Source organism: Camelina sativa, chromosome 12 (genome assembly GCF_030686135.1).
Source record: "Camelina sativa cultivar CO46 ecotype springtype chromosome 12, ASM3068613v1".
NCBI lineage: Eukaryota > Viridiplantae > Streptophyta > Magnoliopsida > Brassicales > Brassicaceae > Camelina > Camelina sativa.
The window spans coordinates 33171396-33191193 of NC_141891.1; the positions used below are offsets into that span (position 1 = coordinate 33171396).

The 19798-nt window shown below is 41.6% G+C and overlaps 3 pseudogenes; 1 reads left to right on the forward strand and 2 right to left on the reverse strand.

Annotated features, from left to right (window-relative positions):
• Positions 1–5754: 5754 nt before the first annotated feature.
• On the reverse strand, positions 5755–7332 carry LOC104734094 (uncharacterized; annotated as a pseudogene).
• A 7910-nt stretch (positions 7333–15242) lies between these two features.
• On the forward strand, positions 15243–15767 carry LOC147932967 (secreted RxLR effector protein 161 pseudogene; annotated as a pseudogene).
• Positions 15768–18225: 2458 nt separating this feature from the next.
• On the reverse strand, positions 18226–19547 carry LOC104734092 (putative acetyltransferase At3g50280 pseudogene; annotated as a pseudogene).
• Positions 19548–19798: the final 251 nt, after the last annotated feature.

Below are 19798 nucleotides of genomic sequence, written 5' to 3' on the forward strand. Positions count from 1 at the left end.
GTTTCTATAAACCCTTCATACTATATCGTTAGAACAATAGAACTGAGCATATTGCAGTGCTACACCAATCCTCTTGTTTTTCATTGGGGAAGTTTGATTCAAGCTAAAGAATTCTAGAGTAAACAACTACAATATACAATTACGAAGCCACAAACAATCTCACTTGTGTTAGGAAATGCAGGAGTGTCCTAAGTGACAAGTTTGCAAAAGAATCTTCTCCCACATCATAGAGCCGTTCTATTAACTCCTAATACCCGTGAATTATATACTTGGGTAACATTTCAAAGAACCTGATTAGCATAATTTGTAGCCTAATGTCGATCGATCATATTCACGTAAAGCAATTTTCAAGATGGGTAAATTCTTAATACATATATAGTTTATGAACTCGGAACATGAGTTTCCCGAAGAGCATTACACTGACAAGTATTGTGTCTAAATGGCTTCTTACTTTTTTTTTTTGTCATCTAGATTTATATTATCATTGAACTGTTAAATACAAAAAGGTGAAAACAAAGAAATCACCTAAGACTAATCCCAAACAAGGGAAGCACTAAGTTCAAACAAGGGAAGCTTAAGCCGGGAAGTTACACACTTCCGGAAACAAAGGTACAAAGACTAAACAACCTAGAAAAACAGGTCAGTAAGGCATAAACAAAAACCAAAGATCTAAAACTTCCCAGCTGAATCAGAAAGAAGCTCACAAGCTTTCCCATAGAACCTGTAAGAGCCGGAGAGTACCAATAAGACCGGAAGTGCTATAAACCTTGATAGCACACCGTCGACAAACCATCATCAGCACCGGCAGGAACAAAAGCAAGCTCGAACGACATCAGAGAAACAGAAGCCACAACCATCCAGTCGCACAAAACAAGTCAAGAGAAGGCGAGCCAAACTAGGGACAAAGAAGAAACCTTGAGATTCGACCTGAGACAAGCCAAAGAGGACTAACAGCTCTTACACGCGGACCCTCGTCGACCCAGCTTTAACCATCTACAGAATCAAAACTGGTGACCTCCTCGCAAGAGAACAGCTGAAAGACGATTCCACTACTATGCCTAAAACCCAAAACCACAACTCAAAAGAGCCGCCGAAGTGAGCTAGTAGATGGCTAGCAACAAAATACCATCCGGTTGACAAGCAGAAAGAACGAAGCCTAGCATATAGCGCAAACACTAACTAACCAGGAGACCTAATAGAGCGGAACAACTAAGGATTGAGTACCAACCAACAGAGAAGGCAAGTTTGAGAGAAGACACAAACCATAAACTTCTCTTTGCAACCTGAAACCAGCGGATGTAGCCACACTAACACAAACAACACCACCTTGTTGAAAAACCCGCAGTCCAAAGAAGAGAGAAACGAGAGAAGTACCATACCATAATAGGAAACGACATACGTTCGTCTCCTTCAACCCATCAGCCACAAGAGAACCACCAGAACCGAGCCACAACCTAGACTAACCCATTAACAAACGGATTGTCTCTACCGCAACCAAATCTTGCTGCCGACGGCTTCCCCTTCTTCAATCGATCTTCGCTTCAAAGGGGATCTTGACAACAGAAGAGTTACAACAGCGAAAACAACAGAGATAACCAAAGAAAACAAAGATTAAGAAGCAAGACGAAAAACTAAACCCTCCCACAGCTCCGGCATGAAGCCCGGCAGCCGGAGAGGGCAGATCGAAGAAATTTTTTTTTTCTCGCGGCGGCTGGTCTTTGGGAGAGAATTTAGGGCGACCTCGAAGTTTGGTCTATGTTCAAATGGCTTCTTACTAAATAGAGTATTTTCAATTATATTTTAATGTACAGGCATGCATGAAAATAAATGTCATTTTTTATTATGAAGGTTTTATGCAAGTTTATTATAAAACTCAACGATTATAATCCTACTAATCAGTCATGACAATGATGGTGTTTTTAAAAAAACAGGTAATAAGAACAACAAGTTGATGAAGACCTATAGGTCCATTACTCCATTATATTCTTTTGCTAAACTGTAAATATCATTAGAAATAAATGAAAGGTTTGGCCATTACAATGAAGAGCCTTAAGGTTTTGATTCCTTGGCAAAAATAATAAAAACAAGGGAAATCAAATTTGAGAAAATCTCAGTCTGTGAGAATTAAGCTAGCCAGAGCTCCATTAGGCGAGAAAACCTCTTGCGGTGGCTTCTTGCGTGAATGATGCTCCTAATGTCCTTGTCAAGTAATCTGAATAGGGCTGACGGTGGGATTACTTGGTTGTTGTGATGAAGATTGTTCCTTTGTCTCCGGATGCTGTAGATGGCGGCTTGAGTGACTACTTTGCGCAGAAGTGAGGGGGAGCGTTGGGACGAGGCTCGGACCCACGAGAGGAGTTTAGACCAAGAGAGGAGAAGTCTTCTGGAGGGGTCAAGTTTTGCGAGAAGGAGTTGCCAGACTTCTTGTGAGTAGGAGCAGGACAGGAAGAGGTGATCTCTATCTTCAGCGTTTGTGGAGCAGAGGGTACAGTTTGCCGTTTGCAATAGGTCCCAGTCGCGGATCCTTTGCTTAGTAGGGAGCCTGTTCAAGGGACACAACCACATGTTAAAAGCATGTTTAGAGATGTAACCTCTAAACCAAACCACATCATGCTAGTTTGTTTCCTCCGCTTTTGGCCTGAGGGATTCCCAGGTTTGAGACGAGGAGAACTCTTTGCATTTTGCTGAATTCACACACCAGTAGAACTCGTCAGGAACTTGTGACGTTGTTGGAAGCTCAACTGTGGATAAATGAGCGTGGAGCTCCACAGTGGCTTCAGACCTTGGTGGTGGTAGAGTCCAGCCTTCAGAACTGCAGGCATCCTTAACACAAGCAGACAGTGGAACCCAAAGCAGAGAGGTACCCGAGGGGCCAATGTGCTTTAGTAGAGAACCAAGGGGCGTCCATGAGTCAAACCAGAAACGAGCCTTGGAACCATTTCCCACCAAGACTTTAATGAATTGCTCCGCGAGTGGTTGAAGTTTGAGGATAGATTTCCACATCCAAGAATCCGAGGGGTGGGCCTTGAGTTCCCAGAAACTCTTGTTCTTTATGCTGTGGTAGTGATGCCAATTAGCCCACAGAGATCCGGAATCAGAGAATAACATCCAGGTGAACCGGAGATAGAGGGTGGTATTCCACTTTGCAAAACGCCTTAAACCCAAGCCACCCTCTTTCTTTGGCAAACAAACAGTGTCCCAGGCAACCTTTGCCCCTTTGCTCCCATCTAAGCGTCCTGACCATAAGAACCTTGAGCACATAGATTTGATCTTTTTAATACAGCCCTTAGGGAGGATGAAGGTTGAGATCCAAAAGTTGACAGTCCCTGAGATAACTGAGGCAAGTAATTGACATCTTCCCGCATAAGATAAAGCCTTTGCTGACCAGCTGCTGAACCTTCCGTCAAGTTGGTCCAGGAGCGGTTGATATTCAGATATTTTTAGTTTCCTGTGCATTAAAGGCAGACCAAGATAGCGAATTGGGAGAGAGGCAGTTGGGAAACCGTGCCTTTCTATGGCCGACGTGTGAATCTGACTCAAGCCCGCATGAAAGAGCTGGGTTTTCTCCTTGTTTGTGTGGAGACCAGACCAGGAGGCAAAGTCGTCCAGGGTTTCATTTATTCCATGGAGAGATGCTTCAGAGCCATCAAAAAATATCATAATGTCATCCGCAAACATCAAGTGAGAGAGAGACAAACCTGATGTTTTAGGATGATAACCGATATAACCCTGATCAAATCTTGACTGCAGGAGCCTTGAGAAGACCTCCATACCCAGGACAAAGAGGTACGGGGAGATGGGGTTGCCCTGTCTTAGACCTTTAGCACTTTTGAAGAAACCACTGGAGCTTCCATTTACACAGACTGAGAAGGAAGGTGTTGAGATGCACTCAGATATCCACCCAATGAAGCGATGAGGAACGCCAATTGCTTGAAGGGCTGCGAGGATGAAGTTCCAGTTTACAGAGTCAAAAGCTTTGCGAATGTCCACCTTTAACATAGCTCTTTCCCCAATGCTCTTGCGATTATAACCTTGAACTATTTCTGAGGCTAGAAGAACATTCTCAGCTAGAAGCCTTCCTCGCATGAAAGCGGTCTGCGAAGGAGAAATCACACTTGGGAGTAGCCATTTTAAGCGATCAGCTAGCAGTCTAGAGATGACTTTATAGACCGTATTTAAACAAGCAATAGGCCTAAAGTCAGATACTCTAGAGGCGTTGGGAACTTTCGGAATGAGAACCAAGGTTGTGGCGTTCCACTGCTTCAGAAGTTTCCCTGATTCAAAGAATTCCAAGACTGCATCAGTGATCTCAGGTCCGATGACACCTCAGCTTGCTGTGAAAAACTCTGCTGGGTAACCATCAGGGCCACTGGCTTTGTTACGGGGCAAGGACAGGAATGTTTCTTTGATCTCTTCCCTTGTGAAAGGTTTCTCCATGTGGCTCCGTTGGGAAGGTGTTGTTCTAAAGAGCATGAGTAGCTCCATATTGCCTTGAACCATACCCACGGGGGCTGCTTCACTACCAAATAGGTCAGAGTAAAAAGCCACACAGTGGTCTCTAATGTCTTGCTGAGATTCTAGCTTTCCACCCTCAGAATCTAAGAGGTAGTGAATGTGGTTTTTGGCTTTCCGCGTTGCCGCGACTCTGTGAAAGAAGGCAGAATTGCAATCCCCATCCTTATACCAGGTAATGTTGGACTTTTGCCTAAGGTATGATTCTTCTGCTCTTACTAGTAATCGCCACTTCTCCTCAGCTGTGAGCTCTAAAGAGGCGTTTTGAATATTAGGATCCGCTAGAGTTTTCTCTTGCAAAGAGATCATGGCATCATGAGCTTCGATCACTCGTTTTTCAATGCCTGAGTAGTTGTCCCTGCTGAAACTTCTGATCGGCCCTTTTAAACACTTGAGTTTCAGGGAGACACGGTACATAGCAGAACCCACCACATTACAAGAGAACCACTGCTCCGCCACTAATGGAAGGAATTCTTGGTTCTGGAGCAGGAAGTTAAAGAAACGAAAAGGTCGTTTCTCTTTTATGGTCCCGGTTTCAAGAGTGACCCCGCAAGCAGCATGATCTAAGAACTCGGGTTCTCCAAACACAGCAAAAGAAGAGGGGTAGATGGAGTACCAAGCCGATTTTACCAGGACTCTATCTAGCTTCTTTGCAATAGGTCTCGTCCTTGATTTATTCCACCAAGTGAAAGAGTTTCCTCTATAAGTCAGCCTCAACCAAGGAATCTCTCAGGTCTCTAGTGCGCTTGTCCACATTCAATGTAGGAGGGTTAGAGTGCTCATCAGGGTTAAGGACTTGATTGAAATCTCCTAAAGCAATCCACGGTTTGTTTTCCACCATCGGGGAGTTGGCAAGAGATACCAGTTCAGCCCACAGCTCCTTTCTCTGAGTTTCCTCATTTGAGGCATAGATGATTGAAACAATGATCATGTCTTTAGCCTCTGGCAGCAGAACTTCACAGGTTACCATCTGTAGGGACTTTGAAACCACCACAACTTGGACACTAGGATCCCACAAGACCCATATTTTTCCCAAATCTGAAAAACCATAGTTTTCTTCAAAAAGACAGCCATGAAGAAGATTATTTACAAATTTCTTCATCTTCTCCTGCTTGACGTGGGTCTCTATAAGACCTCCAAAAAGGGATTTTCTTTCCCTAATCCATTTTTTAAAGCCGCTTCCATGGCTATATATATTAAAGCCGCGGACATCCGACAAAAAAGGTTCGTACACATTAAAAACTATGTGAGTTTGAGGCTCTTGCCTCGCTGAACCTTGTGTTGCCTCTTGGAGAGAGCAACTTGAAAATCGTCCACAAATTCATCTCCCGTTTCATCGCCTCTCTCTGAAGATAAAGTATCTGATGAGTCTGGTTCAGCTTCAGAGAGTGGATCCTCTGTGGTTGGGGGATTTGACGCCTTGCAATGAATCGATAATCCGCTAGACTCCCCTATCTCCAGAGGTGGGTTCAACACCGGAATCGGAGCTTTTTCAGCTTGAGATGGAGCGCTGGTGGGTTTAGCTGGTGCGACCTGTGAGGAGACTCTCACGTAAGCCATCTTAGTAGCCTTCGCGGGGGCAGATCTACCCTGGTCTAATAGGGTCTGGGGGTGTTTCTTTTGTTTCCTCCGATTAACATTCTGCTCCTTATGCTCCTTCAACCTCGGACAGGTCTCCTGAGAATGAGTCGTAGATTTACAGGGCGAACAGGTGATAGGAGCAGTCGGACATCTTTTTAGAGTATGCTCAATGCCTTTGCAGTGGGAACAAACCGGCGGCATCCAGGGACTTGAGACCAATATACGCACGATTTCCCCTGAGGCAAATTGAACATTCACCACCTCCGGCAGCGGTTTGCGTGGATATATGACGGTGAAAACCTTTGCCACTTCTAAATTTGTTTTGTTTGCTGTCGATGGGTGGAGACATTTTGGCTCTCCCACCATAACTGCAACATGTTCAAGGCCTTCCTCATTGAAGAATTGCAGGGGGACATTACGAAGCTCTAGCCAGATGGGGGCAGAGGATAGCTCTGGTTTCTTTGGGATGACGCCTGGTTCCCATTTGGCAACAAACATGGTTTGCCCTTCGATCTGCCAGAGTCTCTGAGATATGACGTGGTGCCTGGTAAACGCGTTGGGGATACGAAAAAGGAAGGTGTTTCCATCAAGCTTTGAGACCGAGATATCTCTGTATCTCTTGCTCCAGATACCATTAACAATGTTGTGGAGGGTGCCTTAGGAACGGGGGTCCGAGTAGAATTGTCCCAGGACGAAGAACTCCCATGACTTGCGGTTGTTTTCTATGACTGAGTTAGGGATCTTAACACAGACTTCGCCCGAAGGGAGGGTGAAGGAGACTCCTTTCTTCCGCAGAATCTTGGAGGTGCCTTTGACCATACCAACCCAGGAATCATCAGCGGTGGTTTGAGGTTCACCTTGGTTTCCCAGAGTGGATTCCTTCTGGGATTGTTCAAGAGTTACCGTTTCTGTAGTGGGTTGTGACGAGATATCTACCGCACTAGCTGGAGCGGGGCCTTTTAAATCAGTCCTCCGCTCTTGTATTTCCGCAGATTCTGGGGTTGGGGAAACAGCCAGATCTGGAGAAGTTAAGGTTACAATGGCCAAGTCTGTCCTTTCTGCAGTCGATTGGGCATATTCGGGGCTACTGGGAGCCTTGGGGGCCACTAGGTCAGTGGTGGGGGATGTAGACGATGAAGGCGGCAGAGGTGCTGATAGGGGTGACGAGGTCGGGACGAGGGGATTGGTGGAGGGGGACGGAGGCGGGGACGACTTGCGCTTCTTCTTTTGCTTCCCCATGAGGAGGGGAGGGCCTGAAAAGGGAAGAGGAGGAGGGTTCCAGCGCCGTGATTGACGCCGGCGAAGAAAGGAAAAGGCACTCACTTTTCGCCCTTTTGAGAGAGAGAAAAGTCACTTACTCCATTATATTCTCTTTTAAAAAATAACATACCACCTCAATTTTTTGTTTGCTAGACTCAGAAGGAAGCTAGAGGTTGATGTAAAGTTCTAAAAAATAGTAATAAGTTTAGTAAATCATATTATTTACGGTAATCTACTTATCAACCAATTTTCTTTTTAAGAATTTCGAATAACACGATGTCAAGTGTATATATCTAAAAATCAGTATTAAGGAAAGTAATCATATACGAATACTATTATTGGGACTCTTATTTTCTTGGAAGCACGAAAAGGGATACAGCTTGTGAATTATAAAAACAATACCCTATATGTATTGATTCTATATTCGGATAGACAAAGAGTAGATCATTTGTGGGAGACAATAATAAACTTTGCATACTCTTTGCTGGTAGCTTAAAAATATAGTCAACTATGTTTTTGTATGAAATACACTTAAATTATAAGTAGTTGTCTAATGTATTCTTACCATTGATGTTTGAAAAAATTTACATAGTATTTATCCGTTTTGATTTTGAGGAAGCCACGGGTATAAGCTTTACTGTTGGATATTTATCTAAATGGGGTTTTGTTCCCAACAAAATTTGAAATTGGGTATTTCTATCCATGATACTGGATTTGGGGGTTTTTTGGTGAAACCAAAATACAATTTTAGCCTTCTAACTTCTTCTTCCTTTTCTTCTTTGTTCCCTTCTTCTTTCTCTTCTTCCGACAAAACCGTCGCCTCCTCCTCCAACAACCCTTGCTCCCCATCTCATTCCCCATCAACATCATCTTCGTCAACTACTTACAACCCCAACTCCTTGCCTCCAAAATACAAAACCGTTCCACCGCCAACACCAACTCATATCCCACTAATTCAATAGATTCAATTGAATTTTGTTTTGAGAGAAGAAATATAAACCCTAAGAAGATACTATCTTTTGAACCCAATGGATCTAATCACAAACAAATATCTCATTTACCTGGATTTCATCATAATCAGTTCATCACCATCTCGTTCACCGGTTCTCATCGTTGTCACCACCATCTAGTCACCAAATCTGATTAGTGAATGCAATCATAAAACAGTTTATGATAACGGCGGAGGTTAATTCATCAGCGAAATCGCAAATAAAAAAAAATTGTTTTCCTTTTTTAAAGAGGTCAAAGACGTCTATTTATCCAACTATAAATGCTCATTTCTGCAATCACGGACAGAAGTTCCTAATTCAATAAGAATCTGGAAAAAAATGCCCTACTCTATAATCAATTTTTTTTTTGGGTCAAATAAATGAGATGTTTTATGGCTTTACTATTGATATGATGGTATGTAACATGCATGTTTCTCTTACATAGTTATACCGCTAAAAACAGAGTGACTATGACAGCTGTGTGTATTACAAGAAGGTTAAAGGTGGAGCTTATGTTTACTTACTCCTTTACGTCGATTATATGCTAATAGCTTCGACAGATGGAGACTTGATCCAGAGTTTGAAGTCTCTGCTGCATCTGGAGTTTGAAATGAAGGATCTTGGAGAAGCTAAGAAGATCCTACGCATTGAGATTGTTCGTGACAGGTCAACGAACAGATTGAAGATATCCCGGGAGAGTTACTTGAAGAAGATTCTTGGGAAGTTTAGGATGGATCAAGCGAAGTCTGTTGCCACGCCTCTTGGTGCTCACTTCAAGTTAAAGGCAGCGTCTGAAGAGGAGTTTAGTCGACATGTAGATTTCATGAGGAAGATTCCTTATCAGAGTGCAGTAGGGAGTCTTATGTATGGGATGATAAGTACCAGACCTGATTTGGCTCATCCGGTAGGTCTGATCAGTAGGTTCATGAGTCGTCCTATTAAAAATCATTGGCAAGCAGTTAAGTGGATCTTCAGGTACTTGAGGGAATCTGTTGGTTTGGGTTTGAGTTTCAGAAAGAAAGGAGAATTTGTTGTCACAGGTTATTGTGATTCGGACTATGCATCCGATGCTACTCAGAGGAGGTCTACTTCGGGTATGGTCTTTACTGCAGGAGGTAATCCTATAAGTTGGAGATCAACTCTTCAGAAGGTGGTAGCTCAGTCTTCTACCGAGGCTGAGTACATTGCATTGTCTGGAGTTGTTAAAGAAGTTGTTTGGCTTAAGGGTTTAGCAGAGGAGCTTGGGTTTCCTCAGGATACGGTAGAGGTGCACTGCGATTCTCAGAGTGCTATTGCATTGTCTAAAAATGCAGTGTTTCATGAAAGAACGAAACACATTGGTGTGAAGTATCACTTCATGAGAGATATTATCAGCAAGGGTGTTGTTACAGTGGTGAAGATTCCTACGGAGAGCAATCCTGCATATATTTTCACTAAGGTACTACCGGTTTGGAAGTTTCAGGAAGCATTGCAGATGCTTCGGGTTTCAAGGAATTAAGAAGTCCGGTGTAGGACGTTAAGCAGGTGTCCGGGTTTGGATGCAAGGATTCACCAAGTAAGAGATCTTTGACTAAGGTAGAGATTTGAAGGTTGTAGTCTAAAGATCAGAAGATTAATGTGGAATTAATCAAGTGTTGGAAACACTCTAATTGGAACAGAGAGTTTCCTGGAAGCAGGTTTAGCTTGTGAACCGGTTGGTTCGACTGAGGCTGGTTAAGTCTCAATTATTCACTAAAGCGTTGACACGCTCGGTTCTCTCGTTGGTTGCACGCTTGCACGTGTGAGGGTTTGTTAGACGATTAAAGTCTATCGTCTTCTTCTTTTCTCTGTATCGATTTCATTGTAGAGAGAGAGAGAAGTTGTAGAGAGAGTTCTGAGCGATTGTAACCGACGAAGTATAAGCTCGAGTTTGAGCTGAGTATAGTGGATTCCGGTGTACCGACGCCGGCGAGACGTAGGGCTTCACATCGAAGCCCGAACTTGTTAAATCTCTTGTGTCGTTTTGTTTTCTTTCTTGTTTACTTCTCGATTCGATTTCGATCTAATCTCAAGATTGTAATTAGGTTTCACAAATTGGTATCAGAGCTTAGGCTACGTTTTAAGGCGAATCAAGATCTACGATGAGTGCAAAGTTGGAAGTCGCGTTGTTCGATGGAACTGGAGATTTCTCTTTATGGAGAAAAAGTTTGTTCGCACATCTGAGCATCCTCAGATTGAAGGATGTGTTATCGGAGCACACACCTTAGGTGCTAACAGAATCGGAAGAGTCAGATCCGGGAAAGATGAAGAAGCTGATCGAGGACGAGGCTACAAGACTCGATCGCTGTGACAAGGCAAAGCATGTGATCTTCTTGAATGTTGGGGATAAGGTTTTGAGGAAGATCGAGAATTGTGCTACTACTGCAGAGAAGTGGTTAATTTTAGAGCGTCTGTTTATGGTAAAACTCTTCCAAATAGGGTTTATCTGCAACTTAAGGTTTACAATTTCAAGATGCATGAGTCTAAGACTTTAGACGAGAATATTGATGAGTTCTTGAAGTTGATAGCTAATCTAAGTCATCTAGATATAGAGGTTCCAGATGAGGTTCAAGCGGTCTTGTTGCTTAGTTCTCTTCCGGCTAGATATGAGTTACTCAAGGAGTCATTGAGGTATGGGAGAGAAGGAATTAAGTTCGAGGAAGTTGCAAGTGCTGCTAGGTCAAAGGAGATGGAGCTGAGGGATAGCAATGGTTTAAAGAATATCTCTGAAGCTCACTTCGTAAGAGGCAGATCATAGAACAGATACAGTCAACAGAAAAATAGCAAGAATCGGCAAAGGTCCAAATCCAGGGATGGAGGAAAGAAGATCTGTTGGGTGTGTGGAAAGGAGGGTCACTTCAAGAAGCAATGTTACAAGTGGCTAGATAGAAACAAGAGAAAGAACACTCAGTCACAAAACCAAGGCGAGACAGCAATGGTTAAGGACGATGCTCAGGATTTACTAGGTTTGGTAGCATCAAAGGTAAATTTGGCTACGGGAGAAATCAGTCAGGACTAGTGTATTATGGACTCAGCGTGTTCCTTTCACATGACTTTGAGGAGAGACTTATTCATGGAGATGAACGAGTTGTCTAATGGGAAGGTCAGGATGGCAAACAACACTTACTGTGAAGTGAAAGGTATAGGGTCGATCTGGTTTCAAAACCCGGATGGTACAAATTTTGTCTTGCATGATGTCAGGTTTATGCTTGACATTTCTCGAAATTTGATATCTCTTGGTACCTTGGAGCTGAAAGGATGTGAGTTTAAAGGTGGAAATGGTGTTCTCAAAGTTGTGAATGGTTGTACAGTGTTCATGAAGGGTACGAGGCGCCAGACACTCTACATTCTGGATGGAGCTGCTAAATCTGCAGAAGCACACGTTGCAGAGTTGGATAAGCCGACTGTTTCTGCTCAAGCAGATGAACAAAGTTTGTTGTGGCACAGTCGACTAGGACACATTGGTCAGAAAGGACTTCAGGTTCTTGCTAAGAGAGGTTGCTTCAAGGACAGTAAAGTTTTGGGAGTTGACTTCTGTGAAGACTGTGTTTTCGGTAAGACTCACAAGGTGAGTTTTGGCTCAGCTCAAAGAAAAACTGGACTATGTGCATTCTGATCTATGGGGTTCTCCTAATGTACCTATGAGTTTAGGGAGATGCCAGTATTTCATCTCTTTTACAGACGACTACTCGAGAAAAGTTTGGATTTACTTCGTGAGATCCAAGGATGAAGCTTGATAACACTCTAATTTATATGTTTTTAGCATCCTTTTTTGTCCATATTTTGCATTGTTCATACCTCTAACTTAGCATTTTTAGGTCATTTACTGTAAGAATCAACTTTTAGAGCATTTAGGGTGTTGCATTTCTGCATTTGCATATTTTGGATGAAAACAGGTGCTAAGGAGCCAAAAATGGGGAAAAACAAGGACAACTCGAGCATGTACCCGAAGGAGCCATCGAGCTACAAGAACAAGTCCGAACCCCAACACGATCTAAGAGGATCCAAGAGCGTGAAGAGCAACCCGAAGATCCACCCGAGGAGTTGGCCGACTTCATCCTCGTGTACCCCATCGAGTAGACCATAGGGCAGGTTTGGGAATCTAGTTCAAATGGGTTTCCATATATAAACCCCCTCTTTCCCTAGCTCGCAAACGAGCACGCCGCAGACCCTCAAACCAGAGAGCGAGAGCCTCTGTGAGAGAACTGAGCGACTCAACATTTTCTTCTTGTTTTTGCACTTTTATTTTGTAGTTTTCTTAGATCTTTACCCCATACTCTTTCTACTCTACTCTATCTTTTAATATAATGTCATTTTCGTTTATTATGATTGCTTTTTCATTCGTTTCTATGTCCGAGTAGTGTAGCAAAGTTTCTAGGGATGGGATATATGATTAGGTGTTTTTGATCGGTTAGGATGCTTTAGTTGATTGTTATGATTGATTGATTTCCTTCTAGGTTGATGTTCTTAATGCTGTCAACAGACCGAAAGGTTGAGATTAGATCTAGGGCGTTTACAATGCTACATGCTGAAAGGAGTAGATAAAATGCTTGATAGGGTCAATGCTAGAGGTTTACTTAACTCTGAGTGACAAAATCAGATGAGTCTAAGTCTACTGACAAAAATGAATTGTTCTTAATGCCTGATTGTTCATATTGCTAGTGCGACAGTGTGGTAGTATGTTCAAGGTTGATTGTTGCTAGTGCAAAAGTGTGGTGACAAGGTTTTAGAGGTTCATTGTCTATGAAATAATTGCTTGAGGAATGTAAGGCATCCGTACTGGTCTAGAACACTTAGGATTCGATTACCCCCATCCTTAGGCACTTTCGTATTTTATCTGTTTACATTTTCTTCACTTACTTGACCACTTACCCGATCAGGTACACGATAACCTGCATCGAGTAACACCTCGAGCTGTTCATATCTCACTTGCATACTCGATCACCCCACTTGATCCTGTACTCGATTGCTTGCATCGAGTGCTTAGGTCGTGTGGTTTACTTGTTTATATTCTTTTACTTTGTTTATTTTAGGACTGTTAGAACCCAACCCTTTATTATTTGGCTTGACTTGTTTGTTTCTGATTGCATCCTATCTACTAGCATAACAACCATTTGGATTGATAACCCTTTGTACTACAACTGCATAAGGAATTGATACCCTCGGTGAACCTGTCTATCAAAGCTTTCAAGAGTTACGTAGACTAGAAGAAAATGGTGGACACTCAGTCAGAAAGAAAGGTAAAGAAGCTTCGAACAGACAACGATCTTGAGTTCTGCAATCAACAGTTTGATCGTTTCTGCAAAGATGAAGGTGTAGTTAGACACAGGATGTGCACTTACACTCCACAACGAAACGGAGTTGCAGAGAGACTTAACAGAACCATTATGAACAAAGTTCAAAGCATGTTAAGTGAGAGTGGTCTCGGTCAGAGGTTCTGGGCAGAAGCGGCATCTACAGCAGTTTATTTGATAAACCGATCTCCTTGTTCAGCCATTGATTTCAAGGTTCCTGAGGAGATATGGACATCGGTGTGGCCTCCCATAGATGGTTTAAGGAGTTTTGGTTGCTTAGCTTATATTCATTCAAATGAGGGAAAGCTAGAACCGAGAGCAAAGAAATGAGTCTTCACTGGTTACCCAGATGGAGTTAAAGGTTTCCGGATATGGGTTCTAGACGACAAGAAGTGTGTTATTTGCAGGAATGTGGTCTTTAAGGAGCACGTGATGTTCAAGGACTTTAAGTCCGAACCAAGCACAGGTAATGATAAAATTGTTTTGTCTACTGATAAACTTTTAAGTTTTGATTTTGCATATGAACACATTATCTTAGTAGATTCTTCTCAAGGTGGAGTTCTCCCGGAACAGGGTGCTTCGTCTAAGCAGGTTGTGGTGGATCCAGAGGTTCAAGGTACAGAGGTTGCAAGTCAAAGTGGAGGTCATCAGGACCCAGATAGCTATCAGTTAGCGAGGGACAGAGTTAGAAGACAGATTGTGCCGCCTGTGAGGTTTCAGGACTACGATGTAGGCACTGAGGAGGATGATATGGGAGCCTACGTGTGTTTCTTATCTGAAGATGGAGGTCTCACTGAGCCAGAAAGTTTTGCTGAGGCACTCAGAGATCCAGACAGTGATAAATGGATGGAAGCAGCTACGGAGGAAATCAGTTCCCAGTACAAGAATAACACCTAGGATCTGATAGACAGACCAAAAGACTGTAAGCCGATAAGCTACAAGTGGATTTTCAAGCGGAAAGCAGGAATGTCAGACTTTGATCCTCCTAGATACAAGGCAAGGTTGGTGGCTAGAGGTTTCTCGCAGAAGGAATGAGTAGACTATCATGAGATATTTGCTACAGTCGTCAAACATGTTTCTGTTCAGTATATGCTAGCAGCGGTGAGTCATTATCACATGGAGTTGCATCAGTTGGACATGAAGACGGCTTTCTTACACGGATATTTAGATGAGTACATCATCATGGAGCAATCAGAAGGTTTTGTTAGCAAGAAATATCCGAAGAAAGTTTGCTTACTGAAGAAGTCCTTGTATAGGTTGAAGCAGGCACTTAGACAGTGGAATAAGAGGTTTGATGAATTCATGACTCAGATTGGCTTCAACCGGAGTGACTATGACAGCTGTGTGTATTACAAGAAGGTTAAAGGTGGAGCTTATGTTTACTTACTCCTTTACGTCGATGATATGCTAATAGCTTCGACAGATGGAGAGTTGATCCAGAGTTTGAAGTCTGAGTCTGGAGTTTGAAATGAAGGATCTTGGAGAAGCTACGAAGATCCTAGGCATGGAGATTGTTCGTGACAGGTCAACGAACTGATTGAAGATATCCCAGGAGAGTTACTTGAAGAAGATTCTAGGGAAGTTTAGGATGGATCAAGCGAAGTCTGTTGCCACGCCTCTTGGTGCTCACTTTAAGTTAAAGGCAGCGTCTGAAGAGGAGTTTAGTCGACAGACAAATTTCATAAGGAAGATTCCTTATCAGAGTGCAGTAGGGAGTCTTATGTATGGGATGATAGGTACCAGACCTGATTTGGCTCATCCGGTAGGTCTTATCAGTAGGTTCATGAGTCGTCCTATTAAAAATCATTGGCAAGCACTTAAGTGGATCTTCAGGTACTTGAGGGAATCTGTTGGTTTAGGTTTGAGTTTTAGAAAGCAAGGAGAATTTGTTGTCACGGGTTATTGTGATTCGGACTATGCGTCTGATGCTAATCAGAGGAGGTCTACTTCGGGTATGGTCTTTCCTGCAGGAGGTAATCCTATAAGTTGGAGATCAACTCTTCAGAAGGTGGTAGCTCAGTCTTCTACCGAGGCTGAGTATATTGCATTGTCTGGAGCTGTTAAAGAAGCTGTTTGGCTTAAGGGTTTAGCAGAGGAGCTTGGGTTTCCTTAGGATATGGTAGAGGTGCACTGCGATTCTCAGAGTGCTATTGTATTGTCTAAAAATGCAGTGTTTCATGAAAGAACGAAACACATTGCTGTGAAGTATCACTTCATGAGAGATATTATCAGCAAGGGTGTTGTTACAGTGGTGAAGATTCCTACGGAGAGCAATCCTGCAGATATTTTCACTAAGGTACTACCGGTTTGGAAGTTTCAAGAAGCATTGCAGATGCTTCGGGTTTCAAGGAATTAAGAAGTCCGGTGTAGGACGTTAAGCAGTAAGATCAGAAGATTAATGTGGAATTAATCAAGTGTTGGAAACACTCCAATTGGAACAGAGAGTTTCTTGGAAGCTGCTTTAGCTTGTGAACCGGTTGTTGGATTGAGGCTGGTTAAGTCTCAATTATTCACTAAAGCGTTGACACGCTCGGTTCTCTCGTTGGTTGCACGCTTGCACATGTGAGGGTTTGTTAGACGATTAAAGTCTATCGTCTTCTTGTTTTCTCTGTATCGATTTCATTGTAGAGAGAGAGAGAAATTGTAGAGAGAGTTCTGAGCGATTGTAACCGATGAAGTATAAGCTCGAGTTTGAGCTGAGTATAGTGGATTCCGGTGTACCGACGCCGGCGAGACGTAAGGCTTCACATCAAAGCCTGAACTCGTTAAATCTCTCGTGTCGTTTCGTTTTCTTTCTTGTTTACTTCTCGATTCGAGTTCGATCTAATCTCAAGATTGTAGATTAGGTTTCACAAAGTGTTACAAATTTCCCCAAATTTTCTTATAAACTCGTCAATTTAATACCCAAAGTACAGAAGCAACAACGAAAAAGGGAAAAAAACTCAAACTGCAAATTTTATCAGAACAGCAAAAGCAGTATTGTTAAAAGCAGTAGTTACTTTGTTTCGTTGTTTATCAGAAGAGATAAAGTGACTAATCAAAAACTTTTATGATAAAAATTTCCAGAATTTCACGCCTTGTTTTTTTTTTTGTAAAAATATATTTCTGACTTTTGATTTTATCTTTATAGTTTTTGATACTTTGTTGGTGGGAACTGGGAAGAGTTAAGTTGTGTTAGTTTGATTGGAAGAAAGGATTCGTTGGTGAATTTTTGTTTTCTTACACCTTTTCTTTTGATTTTTTTTTATTCCAGCGAGAGAATGCTTGACGGAGGAAGCTGCTCGTGCTTTAGACGATGCTGTTACCATGACTCTTCGTAGGAGCCACGCTCAGACGGCGTCGCTTCATGATGTTTCTGCTCTTTTAGCTATGCCTTCCTCGATTCTCCGGGAAGTCTGCATCTCACGCGCCGCTAGAAGCACTCTTTACGCAATGATTAGAGTGAGGAGGAGGAAGAAGAGATAAAGAAGTAAATAACCAGGGTTAACTTTTGGTTTGATATGGTTAACAATAAATCAAGAATTTTATATTAAAAACTAATAATTAATTAGATAACTGGAGTAAGATTGGAATTTAATTTTGTTGAAAAATCGTGAGTATGAAAATAACAATACTAATTATTTTAGGTTTTAAATGACACGTTTTTATTATTTGGTGTATTTTTATTCCAATCCAAAACTATTGGGTATTAAACGTCCAAATAAAAATAACTTCGGGATTTTTTTTGGTATTTTTCCCTTAATCAAAGTAGTGAAAAAAGTTTGCGACATTTCTATGACATTAGTGGAGTCGCACAAGCTATGAATAAATTGTTTTTAGTTCCCTTGATATAGTAGATATGACTTATTGAGTTTACTACTAACTCAGAGCAATCCGTGTTGAAAACTTGGATAAGGTTTACATTTCTAATAGTCATGTTTTAATTGAGTACTTTTTTTTAATAATAAACTTGACTACGAAAGATTCTCCGATATCATTTTTGTTTTTGTCGTCACTAAGAAACAGTATGGTAGCTGAATATGTGGCCCTTTCCGTAACAGTAGCCCAATATATATCGTTACATTTTTTATGTTCTGTCTATCGATCGATGAGAACAAACTAATATATATTCCAAGATTTGTTCACACTTTAGTTGTAAAATTTGGCACGTATACCACTCAGAAAATCTTGAAAGGGATGTTAGTAAAAAGTTTCTCAAGTATCGGCAGAATATATTTCAAATTTTCAACTAATTGATGAGTTACAGTATGTGTTATGTGTTTACTTCGATAGAATATTTTGTAAAGTTCGATTCTAAACCAATGTTTAACCAAAACTAATTAAACTGATCCAGCTCCTAATTGATCCAACTTTGAAAAGCATAATCAAGTCTCACATTAGCTAAAAAATATTTTATTCTTTGTTACATTTCTGATTAACACAAGATTTATCCTATTCACCGATCACATAATCGGTTCACTAATATATATCTATTTTTATATAAATGTAAAAATATATTCAACACAAAGAAAACTGTTTTTACAACAAATGCAGCTTATAGGGAGTAGAGAAAACCTGAAAAACTTAAACGTTTACTCTAGTATATCAGACCATAAAGAAGAACTAAAGGTCGCATGAACATCAATACTCCCCTCTTCCACTCCCGAAACATGACAAGGATACCACCAGTACAATTAGCCGGTCCCGCTCGAGCCGCAATCGGTTTGCCCCAACCGAAATCATTATCGTACACTTCAAACCGTGGAGAGCTTGCGATGATCAAAGAATTATCAGCCAATCTACTCCCAACCGTTGTTTTTGGTATCTTAACATTTGTAACCCAATTCTTTGCAAAATTTTCGTAACTCTCATTCGTTTCTGACCTCACCTTTTTACTTATTAGCAAAGCACTCCAGCCTAGCCCATGTTCCAACAGCTCTCCCACAGTGGTTGTCGCCGTTGGCAGAGCAGTTACATTACCAAAACACTCTTTGTTGAGAGGAGGATCTAGCCTCTGTCTCATATCCGCCGCTACTAAGCATTGCGTTTCTTCTTCTCGGTTTAGACCACTGTGTTTCATGATTAATAGCCAAAGATATGCCACAACCTTTGTAGATTTGTGGTGCCAATTTTGTTGTTGGCTTTCTCTTTGAGATCTAAAATTTTCTTCTTTGAGAAGTGAAAAACTCTCTCTTTCGTTGAAATTTCACAACGTGGTAGCGCCTCCATCTCTAAAACCGGAATATGCACCGGGTAATCGATTGTGTCAACGAACCAATTTTTGAGAATAAGAGGCTTAATATTGGAAACCGAACCGTTGAGACAAATCTTGGACCAAGTGTTGAAGAATTTCCAGAAGGAAGAACCATCGGCCACCAAGTGATTGTAACCAAAACTGATAAAAACTCCATCTTTGAACTCAGTGACTTGCAACGCAAGCAAGGGCTCCAAGACAAGGGCGTCACAGCTTTGGACATTGTTGGAAGGAAAAAAATTCCTTAAAAAAGAAGGAACAGAACCATGATATTGAAGTACATCTTTGACGGTGACAGATTCGGCTTTCGCGTGGACGAACTTGGCAACGGAACCATCACAGTCAATGTAAAACGACACGGTATTGTCTTCATGATTGTTTACTTTGACGAGACGACCAGCAAACGGGAAATAAATCTCCAAGGCAGTCGAAAGAGAGGCCACTAATCGAGGAATTATATGGTTTTCAGGGTCGGGTTTGGGGAAGAGAAGACCTCTTTGAGGATAAAAAAAGATAAAGAAGGTCAAGATCATGTGGAGTTAGATGGATCTTTTTCCGACCCGAATGGGTTTTGTTTTCCGGTCGTACCATTCTTGAAGAAATCACGATCACTTCTACCATTTTGTGCCTGTAGAGAATAATATTTAAAATTCTGTAACATAGAAACTGTAGAAATTGGGTTTCACACAATAAATTTGTTTGAAGGGGGAAACAAATTCAATAGCATTATCTCTCTAAGAAATCGGATCAAAGTAAACAAAGGAGGAATTGAAATCTCTTGGAAAACAAGTTAGGGTTTTGCTCAAGAATAAAGTGAAATCACGATTTTTGTATTAATTGTTGGATGATCTTACAATGAGAGGATTGCCCTCTATTTATAGGTTTTCGAAAATCTACTGAATATATTCACT